Genomic DNA, 15,487 nt, shown 5'->3' with positions numbered 1-15,487 from the left:
CGGCGCAAGCATGGGCTCCGGCAGGGGCCGCGGCGAGGGAGAACAGGGAGAGGGGAGACAGCGCAGTCGGCGAGGGTCTGGAAGGAGCTTTGCAACGCCGGGGCATGGGAGGACGACGACGGAGGAAGGTGGAGAGATCGGGAGGAAGCTGCGCAGGGAGAGGAGAGGGAGAACCGGGATCGAGGAGGGGAGGAGGAGGCACGGGACGCGAGGGAGGAGTCGCTGGGGGAGGACCAGAGGGATCGGGGCGGGGTGTCGCTAGGGTTGGAGGCCGGGTGGGCCGACTGGGCCTTGGTAGGCTCCTCCTCTCTCCCTTCTTTTGTTTTTTTAAACAAAAAACTCACACAAAATAAAGGGATTAAACAAAATAAAAAATAATACTTTTGGGCTCCTTGAAAAACATACCCCAACTATACAAATAGATTGGGCATTTTTTTGAAGAATAAAAATGAAACCTTTTTTATAAATAGAAACGAGACTCTATTTTGATATAAAACAAAAGGAGAAATAAAGGAAAACCCAAGGGGTTTCCCCCACATTTAATAAAAGGATTTTTTTTAAGAAGACGAATCTTTTTAATAGGGGTTAAAACTGAAACTTTAACGCAACCACAAAACAAAAGAGGGGAGAGAAGGTTTTTGGCCATGGTGCAACAAGGGTTTTTGAAGTGGCTCTTCTTGCACCCACTCTCAACACACCATCAATACAAAGCCATACTCACAAGGCACTAACACCCCAACAACAAGGAGCAACAAGGAACACAGACAAAGAACACAATTGACATGATGCCATGCATGATGCCATGACGTGCAAGATGAATGCAACAAACAAAAATAATGACACGACGGAAACGGAAATAAAGGGGAATCTTCTGGGGCGTCGGCATCGGGCTATCACATTTTGGTCATCGGAAATGTTTCACACGTCACCGGTAACGTACCGGGACCACCGAAAGGGTTCCGGGGGTCCACCGGGAGGGGCCACCTGCCCCAAAGGCTAACATGGGCCAAAAGGTGGAAGGGAACCAACCCAGAGTGGGCTGGTGCGCCTCCCACCTAGGCCCAAGGCACGACAAGGGAGGAAGGGGGCAAACCCTGGCGCAGGAGGGGCCCAAGGCCCATCTGGGGCGCCACCCCTCCTCTCCCTTGCCCTGGCCGCCACCCTCTGCCCTAGATGGGGCTGCCGCACCCCTTAGGGGTGGGAACCCTAAGGGTGGGCACCTCCTCCCTCTCCCGTATATATAGTGGAGGTTTTGGCCTTTGGAGAACACACGAAAACTCTTCTCTCTCTCGACGCAGGCCTACCCGTCTCTCTCCTCGTCCTTCGGATAGCTTAGCGAAGCTCTACTAAAGAAGCACGTAGCTCCACTGTCACCATGCCGTCGTGCTGCCGGAGGTCTGTGCCTCAACCTCTCCTTCCTCCTTGCTGGTTCAAGGTGTTGGAGACGTCACGCGCTGCACGTGTGTTGAACGCGGAGGTGCCGTAGTTGGGCACATAGATCGGAATCCACCGGGGTCTGAATCGATGCGAGTACGACTCCATCAACCGCGTTCATAGTAACGGTTCCGCTTAGCGATCTTCAAAGTTATGCAGATGCTCTACAACCTCTCTCGTTGCTGGTTTCTCCATAGATAGATCCCTGTAGGGCGTAAGAAAATTTTGAATTTACTACGATCCCCAACAAATAGGGGCTCGAGAACCGCTGTGTAGCCGAAGATCGACCGGAGCTCCGAGGCAGAGGGGCCTCGGTCGATCTAGAGCATCGGGGCTCTTCTTACTCACTTGGGTGGCTAGGGAGGTGATTGGGGTCTAGGTGCAGCGAAGTGAGGGGTTCTGGAGCGAGGGGACGGGCTATAAATAGGTCCGCGACGGGTGTGCCGTTGATCCTTCGTGGCGTGCATGGGGGTGCAGAGGGAGGTTGGGGTCGAAACCACGGTCTCAGGACGTGGTTTTGGACCTCCAAGACTCACTACGAGAGAGGGGGAGAGAGGACTGGTGCGCATTCGTGGCCGTGCTGCTCTGGCGCTACAGGTGCGCGCGGGCATGTGCCGCACCGACTCTTAGCGCGGGAAAGGAGGGGCCCTGGGGGCTGCCTCATGCAGAGGGGCTGTCGGGGGAGAGGAGAGACACCGCGGGGAGGCTGGAACTGGCCGAGGGAGTCGCCCCCACCTCGGTTGCTCTTAGTAGCGCGCCCAGAGTGGAGCTTTGGCATGCCACGCATGCTGGCGCGCTCTAGGGTACCTTGGAAGCGTGTGGCGTGTCCTGGGCCCCTGTTGGGAGTGGCCTAGCCATTTGTATCCCGTGGGAGCTTCGGCTGGTCAAAGCAGAAGAGGCAAACAGGTGCTGCCAGCCTTGGGCTGAAGCTCAAATTGGAGATTTTGGATTTTAGACTTTGAACTAGAGAGGGGCCACTTCACTGGAGTTAGGCACTGATGCTAGCCACCTAATCTAGGAGTTTGAGAGAAAGGGATTGGCTTTAGCTGGGGTTAGGAGGGGTTTTGCCCAACTGTCAAAAGGTGCTCGACAGTGGTTTGGGGTGGTTGCACCCCACCACTGGCTATGCAACTTAACAGGACTAGGTTTGGTGCTAAAACATGTGGCTACATCAAATTTGAGCTTCATTGGAGAAGTCTCGCTTTGTAAACTTGAAATCATCCCTAAATGACTAGATCTATTGCTTCCAAAGGGAGTGTGGGCAAATCAAGTCCCACAAATCCCATTTTTGGCATGGAGGCCTCATTTGAGGTATTAGGCACTCGTGCAAAGTTTAAGCTCCATTGGATAAACTTTGCTATGTAGAGTTGCTCTAACTTCATACTGGACAGAAAGGGGTTTTGAATTATTTGGTGACCTTAACCACCTTGGATCAAGGTGAAACTTTATATGGGCACCAAATATGTCTTAGGGAGATCACTCGAATTTTCTAGGAATTTATTGAGAATATTTCCTTTGGAAATATTTCAAAAGGTCAAAACAGAAAGAATAGGTTTTCAGGGTTTTACTCAAATATTTATAATATAAATAGGGGTTGAAAATCCTATGTATGGAAAATGTATGTCCTTCTGAGCATCTCCAAATTTCCTCATATTTTTCTAAGGCAGAAAAGTATTTTTTCCATTTGGGAATATCATTTTTGGCCTTAGAAATGGACATGCAAATAAAATAGGAAAATCATCAACTTTGGATAAGAGCACTTCTTGCCATCAAAGACTTGTAGTGCAACCTAAAGTAGGGTTTTGAATTAACCAGATATAAGAAAAAGGGTTTTGAGCATAATTTGGTTATGAAAAATATGGTTTTTGATATCACACAACGAAGCATACAAGCATACAATGACAACCATGGCACTCACATCATTAATTTTGGAGAAGTTTTAATAAACTCAGATTTTTGAATTACAAAAGAAGTGCACTGAAAACAGGGTGTGACACCATGCCTCCAATTCGAGACGCTCCGCTTCTTCGTCGATCTGAGCTTGTTGATCTGTCATCCGAGTCTTTTCCGCATCGATCTGACGCTGTATCTGGGCCATCTCTTCACGAAGTTTAGCCAATTCGGCATTAATTTCCGCCTCGTTGTCAGCCGTCATGACTACCGCCTTGAATTTTGACATCTCAACCATCATATCTGGCATGGCCTAAGCCGGGGTCTTTTCTGACCCGCTGGCCCCGTTGGCGTTTGCCGAGCTTGGCTGGTCCTGAGCCGCCGTGGCCCCTGCCACATAGCTGGCGACTTGGGAGGGGGGTTCTTGTGGCCCTTCGGAGATCTCCGCCTCAGGCAAACCACCCAGACATCCCTCGTAGAGAGGGCAGATTGAATCAGTCTCTCTAATCAACGACTCACCGTCATAGTTGACACGGGTGTCAACACTAGCTTCCGGCTCATCCAGGAGGGTGGTCCCTTGTGTGAAGCCGATGAAGATGCGACGCTGTGTGATCTGTCATGTGGCGGGTTGGGAGAGCCGAGTCGGCTCGACGATGTCGGTGTAGATGTCCGGCTCAGGAACCGGTGATCCGATCTTGTCGATGAAGACGTGGATCTTGCCAAAGTGGTCCCAGTACCCAGACTCAATTGAACCGGCCTCTGGACCACAGCTTGAATTGTCGATGTAGTATTTTCCGCGACAACTCTTAGTCATAAGGCCAACCGCATAGCTCTCGAACCCTGGAAGGGCTCCCTTCGAGAACTCAACTCCATCGTGCGTAGGCCCCATGGTGGGTGCCAACTATCGTGGTTTTGTCACGGCAGATGTCTTCATGAAAGGACTAAGTGGTGAGGCCATCGCAACTACGTGGAGACTCAAAGGGGTTGATCGCGAAACGGGAGACAAGTTTACCCAGGTTCAGCCCCTCAGGTTGAGGTAAAAGCATACGTCCTGCTATGTGTATGTTGTTGTGGAAATCAATTACAAGGGTGCGGATTCGCCTGACCTAGCTCTCGATCGATGTTAACTTAACCCCTCAACCCTAGAGACCCGCTTTTATATATTGGTCGAGGCTCTAGGTTTACAAGAGTCCAACTCGTATCACAATTCGTGAGTCGGCCTACCTCTAATCTCCTTGTCTCTTACGCAAGGAAACTTCGGGTGACTCTTTCCTTATGTGGGCTGTGAGTCGCCTTCTTCGAGTCGTGGGCCAGCCATCCCTTCATAGCATACGCCTGGCGCCTTTCGCTTCTCAGATAACGGCCCTTCTTGATCATGGAGATAGATCCGCCATTATTCTGACCCGGCCTCATAGGGCGGGTCTTATAATGGGATAATATCCCCAACACCGACTTTATCCCATTTCCACTCACGAATAGCTAAAGGTTGAAGGGTGACAATAGGCCCTTGATGTTCTGATTTAACTCGACGACAACGTCGTAGTTTGGAATGAACTGAGCAATTTCTCTCTTCATCCTAGTCCACCGGAACCTCTGGCGTATGTCCTGATACATCTTGGTACTACCTGGATGTATCCTGAGAGGAGATTCATGAGTTTCTTAAGGATCAATTGCCAAAGATATTGGCTCTTAGGAACCACCAAATGGTTCTTAAATAACACAACACCTTGATCATCCATAGAGAAATCTTTAGCGTTTCCACTCGCAATATTCTCCTTGATCCGGGATATACCCTTATCATGATTTTGGCCAGCTATGATTTGATACCTAACAGTAGGTTTCGCCACCAAGGTAGGAAGGAAATCTTGAGGAACAATGTGGAGGTTTAACTTCCAAAATTCCTCATGGAGAAGTGGTTGACCTTGTTGTAACATCAGATTGTTACAGTAAGACTTACGACTTAGTGCATCAGCCATGACATTATCTTTCCTCGGGGTGCAAGTTATCCCTATGTCGTAATGTGTGATCAACTCAACTCACCATCTTTGCCTCATATTAAAATCCTGTTGGGTGAAGGTGTATTTCAGCCTTTGGTGATCAGTGAAAATTTCACAACGATTACCCAAAAGGTAATGTCGCCAGGTTTTTAGTGTATGGACTACAACTTGAAGCTCAAGATCATGTGTGAGATAGTTATCCTCATGTGGACGCAACTGTCGAGACGCGTATGCAATCACATGACGATCCTGCATGAGAATGCAACCTAATCCATATCGCGAGGCGTCGCAATAGATAATAAAGTCCTTGGAAAAATATAGTGGTACCAACAGAGGTGTAGAAGTCAAATGTCTTTTCAGTTCCCGGAAACTATGCTCGCATTGTGGGGTCCACTCAAACTTTTTATCTGTCTTGAGGAGTTCAGTTAGAGGCTGTGCAACGTTGGAGATATTATCGATAGAGCGGCGACAATAGCTCGCTAGATCAAGAAAACTCCTAACTCACTTAACCGACTCAGGTTGAGTCCAATCAAGGATAACTTGAACTCTCTCGGGATTGACAACAATACCATTACCAGAGATTACATGGCCTAGATAGGTCACTTCTGGCAACCAGAATTCACATTTAGATAACTTGGCATAAAGGTGATGCTCTCAAAGTTTCATCAATACCAGCCGTAGATGATCAGCATATTCTTGTATATCATCGAGGTAAACCACGACGAATTTATCCAGGCACTCCCTGAAGATCAGATACCTCAAGCGAGAGAAGGTGGCTGGAGCATTGGTTAAACTGAAGGAGATGACTATAATACTCGTATTGGCCATAACGAGTGACAAAGGCCATTTTTGGAATGCCTCATTCTTGATCTTTATTTGATGGTAGACCAACCTCAAATCCATCTTGGAAAAGGCCGAGGATCTAGCAAGCTGATCATACAGGTCGTTGATCCTCGGGAGCGGATACTTGTTCTTTATAGTAACCTGATTAACTAGTCGATAATCTACAACCATCTGATTCGTTCCATCCTTCTTCTTAACGAAGAGGAAAGGACAAGCCCAAGGAGAAGAACTAGGACGAATGAAACCTTTATTCAAGGCCTCATCTAGTTGTTTCTTAAGTTCGACTAGCTCTAAGGGTGCTATCTTATAGGGTCTTCTACCTATTGGAATGATTCGTGGGACAAGATCTATCACAAACTCTACATCCCTGTCAGGTGGAATGCCTGGCACTTCTTCTGGAAAATATCTGGAAAGTCATGGACTACTGGAATATCTTGTAGCTCTGAAAGAGGGCTAGCATTGAGAGAATAGAGTTGGCATTTGGCAACTCGAGTCGAGACATTGACTATATCACCCGATGGATGTGTAAGCTGAACATTCCTAGTATGAGTATCAGTCTTGGTGTAATGAGGTGACATCCAGTCCATACCCAAGATGATATTTATATCTGAAGACTTGAGAGATATCAAGGATGACAGGAAGATTAACCTGTCCACAATAATTTCATTGTCATGGTTTACTCTAGAGGTGTGCCATTTACTATCAGGAGTCTGGACCACTACTGGAATGGACATATCACAAAATGACATGTTATGAAAATGTGCATAACTTTCAAAAATGAAAGAATGATATGACCTAGTATCAATAAGAACACATGCTGGATGACGATTGACAAGGAGCATACCCAAAATGACGTCGGGATCCTCTGAAGCTTCTTTGGCTGAAACATAGTTCACACGTCCACGCACAGGGGTTGGATTCACATAGAAGGCGTTGCCTAGCTTGCCATGTCCAACAGACTTCCCAGGTTGATTGGTGGCATTATTCTGAGGACACTTGCGTGAATAGTGACCTAGTTCTCCACACTTGTAGTAGACCACTGGATTAGCACGTGGTGCAGCATTGGCATCTGGACCACCATAAGTCTTAGCTGGAGGGTTGGACTGATTTACACGAGGTGCCACATAGGATGGCCTTGCGGTGTATCATGGCGACAAAGAACTATTCATAACCCACACCCGGTGCTTCTGAGATGCTGAGCCAGATGAGGAGCTAGAATCAAGGAAATGCTTATTTGTTGCTTCATAATGTGTATGTCCAGTTTCAGCACTGATCGCCTTATTGACAAGAGCTTGGAAGGTCACACATTCCTGAAGACGCAGATCACGATGAAGTTTAGGGATCAGTCCCTTGCGGAACCTCGCGTGCTTCTTGGCGTCAGTTGACACCTCTTCAGTTGCATAGCGGGCGAGGTTTTGAAACTCGCGGCTATATGTATCCATAGTTAGCTTCCCTTGAGTGAATGCACATAGCCCCTCTCTTTTGTGGTCCATTAACCCTTCTGGAATGTGATGTAGACGGAAAGTTGCGCTGAAATCAGCCCAGGTTGCTGCTCATCCAGCAGGGCGCATGGCTTCATAAATTTCCCACAACATATTGGCGGGGCCATTTAGAAAGTAGGCACCAAATGTCACTTTATCAATTTCAAGAACATTGGCAGAACGTATCTTGCGTGAAATGCTACATTTCCAATCATCAGCATCGAGGGGTTCGATAGAATGATGTGACTTGGGTGGATTGAACTTCATGAAATCATTTAGGGTCACTGAGTCATTTCGCTGCTGGCGAGCCGTATTCTCCTAGATACACTCTAACAGTCGATTGGTTTCTCTCTTGTTCCTTTCTGCCTCCAGCATGACCTCCGCTATAGATGGCGGGTGAGGCAGTTTTCCTCAGCTGCTTGACTACTTTCTCCCTGCTCATGGGCAGGATCACGGTTGAGCCTGATGAACCCCATCCTAACAAATAAACTCACAGTTTAGACTAGATCAACATCAACTCTAGCAAAAGAGTTAAGGAATGCACTAAACAATATGGAATGCGGAAGTGAACATCCGAACATCATGGTAACAAGCAAACTGCCATATATACACCATAGTTCATACACACCAAAAGATAGTTCAGTACAAACTCAAGCTAAAGAGCAAACTACTGAAAAGATGATACTACTCATAAGAGGCTTTTCAAGCTGCCTATACATTATTTATCTAAGCCTTCGGAACTCATCTCACACCTCAGCCCTATTGCACAAGACACGCAGGACTGTGGAAAATATAACTGCTACAATACTACTGCACCACTCACGAACTCAAGCATCCGCATTGAACATCTCATACAGGTTTCCTCCGTGACCTGGGAGCTGAACCTGAGGGTCAGGAAACACCCTAGCCTGAGATCCCTGTGAATCATAAGGACACAGATGTGGCCTCGGTCCCCTGACTGGCGGCAACAGAGGTCCGCGAAGAGGGGTGACACCTCCAATAACAGGCCAATCTACATGAGCTGGTAAATGAGTCTGTACTGGGTTGAATATCTCCATGTCTGCATAGCATGTGTGAACGATAGGTGCGATCTGCGTCAAAGCTGTCCATAGATGGACACAGGTAGCATAAAGCTCCATGCGAAGAGCACGAGCATCTCGGTCTCTATTCTCTAACATCTGGGTGGTAACCTGCAGCAACGGGTCCTCCAGAGAAGAAACACAGTAGACTCCGCTGAGATAACCTTCTTCTCCTGGATGAGAAGTTGTGATATAGCAAAACTCTGAATTCTGCAGCAGTGCATGATTTGCTCTCATGATAGTCAGCATTGAGTAGGTGGCATCCTAGACCGCCATGTCAACGGTAACCCCCAACTCATAAGACCAATGGATTGGCTCCTCGGCTCCTGGGTAATCTGGATATACTCTAGAAGTACACATATACTTGCTCTGGTTAAAATCTAGATACTACTCCTCCACTTTATACTATGGGTACCAGAAGTAACCGGCTACTGACATCACTCTGACCAACATGGCCATGTGACCCGGTACATCAATGCACCTACTCAAATGGACCACCTGACGAGAAGAATGAGGAGGCATCTGAAATAGAGGATAATGCAAAAGCATGAGAGCTCAAGCAAAAATCAGGCAACATAACGACTGATAATGCTCAAAAACAATTTTGATACATCCTGCAAACGATTGGATAGAATAACCACTCAACTCTCAAGTTCAGGGTTCCATGGTCAACAATTTTAATCACAAGGAAACATGAAACCTGGAATTGACTCTCAAACCATTTTCCCTACAAGTCTACGGAGTAGTAACACGTGATCCTGAGAGATAGATAAGAAGCCTAGTTCTTAATCCCCGTAGAAAAGATGAGGGTGACTCATAATAGATTGACTTGAGAAGAGAAGCAAAAAGAGCATTATGTTCCGTTCCACAATCAGTTCCCTTATATATAACTGAAGCATTTCCAGACTCAACTTCGACCAGTTTGGCTTGGTAATCCTACAGTCAGTCATGCTCTGATACCAACGCTGTCGGGACCCCGATCCTAAGTCATACACTACTGGAATTCCTATATTTGCCGTCCGCCAAATCTTTGCCGTCAGCCAGCGGACGGCGAAGAAACTCTTTACCGTGTGTTGGCAAAAAACTGACGGTAAAGAGGACGCTGATGGCAAAATAAATATTTGCCATCAGCCACCTCTTTGCCGTCTGCTGACAGACGGCAAAGGTAGGGATGGCCGACGGCAAAGCTGTCCCACCCCACCCTGTAACTCATCGCATCACTTTGCGGTCTCACACACGGTTAACCCCATGGCTGCCACCTTACCTTGGACGGGATTGTTTGTGTCTTTCGACTCACATATGCAAATGTGTCTCTAGCATTCAATTGTCAAAGAACCCGGGTCAACATAACTTGTTATAAACCCAAGTGGCACATCCGTACAAATGCATGCATAGATAACCCAACAAAGTAGGTGTCGGTCATCAACGTGTGTCGATGAGTCGTAGCAAGCTACAAGGACTCCATTACACCGCGAGACATTTCTCCTAAGGGATAGACACAACAACAAAGAAGGATACATGTCAGTCAACCAATGGGTCCGGAGCAGTAGTAAGCTAACAGGGCCTAGTGGAATCACAAAGGGGCATTTCTCTATAAAGAGCACTACTAAAGGCACACAACTAGGTGCCGAACCCCATACATATCACATCAAATCACACGTATGCATGATATACTCAATATGCTTAGATACAACAATGGCATCACAACATAACCATACAACATCACAACATTTATTTAGAAGGCTCGGAAGAGCCTTGCATAATAAGTTCATACAGATAGGGGTCACATGACCCGACACTCAAGTCATACACTCAAAGTCACACAATCCATGCGGAAGCTTAAAGCTGTCTGAGAATAGATAAATGAAAGGTAAAGTCATAAAGCCTGACTATCTACAGAGACACCAACTAGTCATCATTATCGACATCTAGGTAGAACCCACCAGATGGTTCGTGGGTATCTTCTGCAACATATATTAAGCAAACATGAGTATGAAAGTACTCAGCAATACTTTAAATCAGAACTATCGACTCATGCACATGTATCAAAAAGGGGGTTGTGGGGTTTCATGCAGCAAGTCAGCTTGAATCTTGGCTAACCTTTACTATGAATACAAGTATATTTTAACAAGTTTTGAGAAGTCGTACACGAGTTCACTATCTCCACAACAATACACTATGTTGGATCCTTTCTCGTCTCCATACGAGAATGCCATCCATGATACTCACACTTGTCTTTATACTTTTATCAGTAGCCATTAAAGTTATCTATGAACAACATATATTTCCAAGTAGTCCATCTCCGCGGATGTGGCTATTCGAATAGATCATAATCCTGTAGAGGTGTACTTCTTTGCACGCGCTCTCGCCACTTATCGTCATGTGCACTTCACGCAGCTCGGCAACCTTCAAGCAGAAGCCCAACGAGGGAGTCGGCCACGACCGTTCACCATGCTAACACCTAGTCCAGGTTTATCGCCTATTTGAGACTGAACCCGCACGAAAGTCCGGCCGAAGTTCCGCTATGACCTCAAACGATGTGCGCGAGGTTCCCAAGCCCACCATCGGGGTGCCACATGGTACACCGTGCCACTACCTACCGCGTCATACCCCACCTCTAAGGTCAGCACTATGGATGGCCTCCAGCATAAATACAAACACCAGAAACTACTTGCAACTCCTGGACAGAGTATTAGGCGATTAATAAGCCGAGCGGGGTCATATTTCACGGCCCACCAAGTGTTAGTAGCTAGTCTTGGATCACATACATGGAACTCAGTCCCGAAGAACGGTTCCAATGAGACAACCCGCCATGTACTCCTACACAGCCTCTTATCGGTACCTTTACCAAATCCGTTTCAACACTTAAACCTTTGATATGAGAACACATTTATTCACTCCAGTTCATCATCCAGATGAAACAGGACTGACACAACTCTAAGCATAGCAAGCATAGAAGGGTAAAGCACATCATGGCTCAAGAAACTACAAGGTATGCTAGGTTGCATGGTTTAGCTATTTACTATGACAATGACATGTCATGCAGAGGAATTGGTTCAACTACCGAAGCAAAGACATTTGTAACAATGTGTCATAATGCAATAAATGATATTAGGAGCGAGAACATGGGATTTTATCAAAATGCTCAAAAGGGGTGCTTGCCTTGTGGATCAACAGAGGAATACACTCCTTCAGTTGGATACTCTTGAGTATCATGTGGAGCGGAGCTTACCGAATACAAATGGATAACAATCAATACATAACAAGTGCAATAATATGATGCATGATCATGGCATGTAAAGAATATGTTGGATGAGCTAATGTATCTATTACTGAATTGGTTGAAGCTGGTTTCAATCAAAGATTCAAAGGCCACTTAAAATAAGGTATTTTAAAATGATCTTTAATTGATTTGACCTAATACTCAGGTATAGCTTGTTCTATCGTACATGAAAATAGCACCAATGGATTCCTTGAAGTTTTTTGATAAATTTTCGTATATAAGTTATTTTAATCTGAGATACATATTAGTTTCTATGAATTTTTGACGATTTTAAGTATCTTTGGAATTTATTTAAACCAGAATTGCCTTTATTGCATTAGCATTCCATCAGCAGGTCAAACTAATCATAGCAAATCAAACATGACCAATGGGGTCCACTGGTAACTGAGTGTTTAGTGTTTGATTAATTAAATTATTTTATTTAGGTTAATCCCTAACTAGCCATAGGATGGCCCCACCTACCAGTGACCCAGGGTGTCAAACCCCGTGGTCAAACTTGGTCGGCTCACAGGCCTTGAGCCGCCGGTGGCACCAGGGGCGGTGATGGGGGGGGTCTGGATTCCTCTTCTCGCAACCATTTGACCAGTGGAGGTCTCCTACGGAACGACCACTTGCGCGCGAGGTTGATGGCACAAGCCCCAGGGGCTCGGGTGGCCCGTAGCATCGCCGACGGCGAGCTTGGCGGCTGCCAGAGCTCGGGCGAGCTCTAGGTTGAAGATACAACACGCGGAAAGGCTGGATCTTGCACCATACAACAACTACACGACTCCATGAACTCATTGGTGGTCTTGGAAAGACCATATGGACACTGGAGTGTCGCCAACGTCGAGGACCGCACGACAGAGCTCCTCGGGCTCGATCCATTCGGTGACTACGGCAAAAATTCGATAGTGGAAAGAGGGGGAATGAGTCTTGTGTCTCACATGGATTGCAACGACATTGAGAAAAGGCTCGGGGACGGTCTGTTGACGGTGAATCGATGATGGCAGATTTGGTGGCCGAAGGTTGAAAACAACGGCGCCCTGGCGATGCACAGATCTTGGCATCGGCTTCCTTACTGGTGAGGATAAGGGCGTGGAGGCGGAGCTTCTCTACTTATCAAGGGTGAGATGGAGCGGCGGAGCTAGACTAGCGACGGCGAGCTCGAGCAACGGCCATGGCGAAGCAGAGAGAGGGAGCGAGGATAGGGGGTGAATGTGGAGAGGAAAATGGATCCGCGGCCCCTAGGGAGTCTATCCATGTCGCCAGTGCAACGAGGGAGCGAGGGATGCATGTAGTTGTCTGCCGAAGGCACAGTAGGCGGCAGCCAGCTCCTCCTGTGCCTACTAGCAGAGGTAGAAGACGACAGGGGAGGAGACCAGATGGGCTGGGCCAAGCGCCAGGTAAGCTTTCTTCTTCCTCTTTGTTTATTCTGTTTTATTCTGTTATTTCTAACATTTGTTTTATTTTTTTGTTTGGGCTCAAAATCTAAACCAAAACCCTGAAATTAAATATAGAGTATATTTGGATTATTTCCAAACTCCACATGAAATTTTAGTATTTTTAATTAATTAAAATAATTATGGTTATTTATTTTGACCATTTCAATGGCTTCTGTGAATTATTTAAAATGCCAAAGTTGGTTGTAACGTAAAATGCATCCCTGAAATGTTGTTGCCAACAATTATCAAAAAAGATGAACATTTTTAAGGCCATTTTGGTTTCATTGAAAATCACACCATTTGAATTGTTTTATTCAGGGTGAGGTGCTAGGGTTTTCCTAACCCCCATTTCAACTTAGAAAAATTTAAACATGATGCACACATTAGCTAGGCACAAAGCACAATGAAACGAGGGTTGTGACAAAGCCCGTCATTGGAATATACAACCCAAGTTTATGAAGAAGTGATTCCCACAAGCATATGAATGGTATAACATGAGACTCTCTATATGAAGAACAAGGTGCCACTTTGAGGCATGAGTATGGTAAAGGATAGTAAGAAAGTCCCTTCTCTCTTTTTCACTCATTCATTTTTATTATTATTATGGTGGGCTCATTTGGTCTCCCCCATTTTTATTTCCTAACTGAGACAATGCTCTAATAATGATGATCATCACACTTTATTTACTTACATCTCAATATGAATATTGATAGGACGATATGACTTCGTATGAATGCCTCTAGCAGTGTACTAGGATGTGCAAAGATCTAGCATGACATGTATCAAAAATATGATGGACAATGGCTTGGCAAAAATACTATGTCAGCTCTATATGATCATGCAAAGTATTATGATGATGAACGATCTAGTTATGTGAAGTGACAATGGAATTTCCATGGCAATGTATCTTGAGGAAGTATAAGAAGTCTTATGTGTAATAGAGCGTGTCGTGTCACGGGGTTTGGATGCACCGGTGAAAGTTGCACCGATCCTCGAGGTGAGAACGGGCAATGCCCGGTACCGAAGAGGATAGCAAGTACGAGGAGGTGATATTGCATACATCCATGGTGTAACATTAGATAAAGAAATCATATAATTATTGAAAAGTTTTATAAGTTTTATCACAAATCAAAGTACTACTTGCATGCCTCAAGGGAAAGGGTTGGGAGGAATTAACCATCGCGTGACTCCGACTCCAAACAACACTAGCATTTCAATGAGGAATAGAAGCGCTCACACATAATCACCATGTCCTTTTAATTTTTAGATGGACAGGAAGTTTAACAACTCTTAATATCAACACCTCTTTGAATTAATAATAATGCTGTCACACCTTTTTCATATCGCCACATCAATATCATTAACCCATAATTTCTCTACATGTTTTACATGATGGTTTAATTATCATTCATTCAACATCCATTATTTTTTATCTAGTCTTATGACCCATAAAAATTACAGTCACTACTTATTTAACCCTCTAACAAATATAAGTGAAGAACTAGAGCATAATATTTATATAAAATCTACATGCCAAAATGCTTTAAAAGATATAAGTAAAGTACTATAGTAACTGCTAAGCTCAAAAGATATAAGTGAAGCACATAGAGTATTATAACAAATTATGACGATGGTGTGTTTCTCTAAAATAGGGGTCTCTAGAAAACGATGATCATGGCAAACTAACAGTAAAAGTAAACAAAAGGAAACGACGCTCCAAGCAAAATCATACCATGCGATGAATAAAAATGTTGCTCCAAGTGATACACCGATGGATTGAGACGAAAGAGGGGATGCCTTCCGGGGCGTCCCCAAGCATAGACTCTTGAGTCTTCCTATAATATTACCTTGGGGTGCCTTGGGATTCCCCATTCTTAGCCTTTCTTTGCTCCTCGTTCCTTTGTCCATCGGGATAATACCCAAAACATGAAAACTTCAATCACCTAAAACTCAACAAAACTTCGTGAGATCCGTTAGTATAAGCAACATATCAAATAAGTTGATTCTTATTTTATTTTGTCATAAGGTACTGTATTCTAACACCCATTGCTTATACCCC

Source organism: Hordeum vulgare, chromosome 1H (genome assembly GCF_904849725.1).
Source record: "Hordeum vulgare subsp. vulgare chromosome 1H, MorexV3_pseudomolecules_assembly, whole genome shotgun sequence".
Taxonomy (NCBI): Eukaryota; Viridiplantae; Streptophyta; class Magnoliopsida; order Poales; family Poaceae; genus Hordeum; species Hordeum vulgare.
This window is presented reverse-complemented; position numbering follows the sequence as displayed.